Source organism: Daktulosphaira vitifoliae, unplaced genomic scaffold (assembly GCF_025091365.1).
Source record: "Daktulosphaira vitifoliae isolate Bord-2020 unplaced genomic scaffold, ASM2509136v1 Scaffold_1, whole genome shotgun sequence".
Taxonomy (NCBI): domain Eukaryota; kingdom Metazoa; phylum Arthropoda; class Insecta; order Hemiptera; family Phylloxeridae; genus Daktulosphaira; species Daktulosphaira vitifoliae.
Genome location: NW_026099572.1, coordinates 32,274,362 through 32,276,654, shown reverse-complemented (window position 1 = coordinate 32,276,654; position 2,293 = coordinate 32,274,362). Strand labels below are relative to the sequence as shown.

At 24.7% G+C, this 2,293-nt stretch overlaps 1 pseudogene; it reads right to left on the bottom strand.

Moving 5' to 3' along the window:
- Positions 1-406: 406 nt before the first annotated feature.
- The window catches only part of LOC126910384 (cilia- and flagella-associated protein 45-like), a 7,660-nt pseudogene continuing 5,773 nt past the window's right edge, over positions 407-2,293 (bottom strand).

The following is a 2,293-nucleotide window of genomic DNA, read 5'->3' as shown; positions in this document are numbered from 1 at the left end:
TGTTTTTATAATAAACGAGAAATCATTAGAAATAATCACTCGATTATAGAATAATCAATATTATTCTAATATTATTTATTAAAAAAATCAGAATATCTCGACTATATAATAGATATGATTTCAATAATCGAAATATCTCGATTATTTTCATAATCGAGATATCTCGATTATATATCTCGATTATGCCCATCACTAATCCTAACCTAAAAAAAATTGTCTCATTTCCCCGTTTATGTATAATAGGTTTAAAAAACCTATTACAATTAATATTAATTTAATATCATTAGTTATTAAATAAATATTAAGATAAAATTTGACGATTGTATCTTATAATAAATAAGTTTAAACCCTATTATTANATATCATTAGTTATTAAATAAATATTAAGATAAAATTTGACGATTTTTTACTAATAATTTTACTTCCAATACAATTTATGCGTATCCGTCATTACATTTTAGCTTTAAAAGTGTATACTAAAATATTCTTTTACTTAGTACATACTGAATCTCTAATTCGCAAAGCATTTAGTTCATCTTTAGCTGCTTGTAAATCATGGGATAATTTCTGACTCGCTTGTATCTTTGCAATGGTCTTTTCTTATAACAACTTTTGTTTTTTATTTCCTTCTTCGAATGCTGCTTCTTTATCATTTTTTTGGCGTATATATTCTTGAATCTAAAATATTTGAGTAAATCTATCAAGTAACCTTACATGTCTCGATTTATAATACTTGAAGTATTTCTATAGTGTTAATTTCTTGTTCTATTTTTTTATATCTCTAAGTTGTGCTTTTATCTGCAAAAACTCGTTTCGCAATGCTGCCTGTTGTTCTAATTTTTACTTATAATCATTTACTTCTTCTAGTTGAGCCTCTATTGCTGCATCTGCTCTAATTCTTGTTTCCTATAGTAAAATTATTAACTTGAATAGGAAATCACAAATTTGTATACAAAAGTATAAAGATTAATTTTAAAAGTATGGCTTAGAAGTATAATCCACTTATACTTCTTTAACATCATTAGCCATCGCTATTATGACTCATATTTTTTGTTTACATAATACATAAGTTTACATAATCATCATAAATATCAATTTAATTTTTAAATAATTTTTATGTAAAAATATCTACTTCAGCAACTCTTGCATTTTCCATTTCTTTAGCTATCTTATTCTCCTTTATTTGTTTCATAATCTCCATTGCTTGCAGTTTTTTCTTGGGCTGTTCGGCTTCTTCTGCCTTTTCAAGTTTTTTAGTCGCCAATATTCGTTCTTGCTCTATCATTTCTGTCATTCTGCGTTCTTCTCCCAATATTTCCTTTCTATGATACAATCATAAAAACTATCTCATTATAAATCTAATAAATAATTAATCATTAAAAATGGTAATGAATAGCTCCAGATTCCCTCAATAATATTTGAGTTGGCATTTTAATTATTATTCAAAACAAAACGCCGTATGTCCGAACACTTTTTTTTTATTTTTATATTATTTTCATCATTAATTAATTGATGAATTACCAAGAAATAATCAATAAAATTTTTACTTCGGCACTTAATTTTAAGATGATAATTTATTTTTTTTAAGTAAAATAATTTCTACGAAGAATTTTGATTCATTAAATATAACAAAGAGTATAGCTTAATGCAAATTATCTTTTTATAAAGTTATGCATGATGATAATATTTATTGTATAAGTTGCTTTTCTGCTGTTTGAGCATTTCTATAGCGTGACATTTAGTACTTAGTATTAAGGAATTACAACACTTAATCTCATCCTCTTGATCTTGTCTGAATTGTTGTGCCCTGGCTAACAAGTAATTTGCTTTCTTGTTTGCTTCATCATCTAGCTATTATATTATTACAATGAATGTACACCCAAATAATTAATCAACAGTTGTAATTATTTTTCATGAGTTTCATAAGTAATGAATTTTTTTAATATAAACTACTTATATTATAATAATAACGGAAGGTTTATGTATTCAAGTTTCCTCTTGTAAATACAAATATTCAATATTCACTAACTGTTAGTTGGGTTGGTCACATAATTAATCAGAATAATGGTAACAATTTTGCTTTATTATTTCAATATTTTAGTAAGTAAAAATAAATATTGTCATAAAAATTTAGGGACGTTGAAAATACATACATATTTGAGTGTCAATTCGTATATGCTCATTTTATTTATCTATTTAAAATATATAAAAACCCAAATAACACAATTTTTACTTAGTGGAAATTACTATGGATCGACTATCATTCCTTAATTCATGATCAATGGAAAATTTT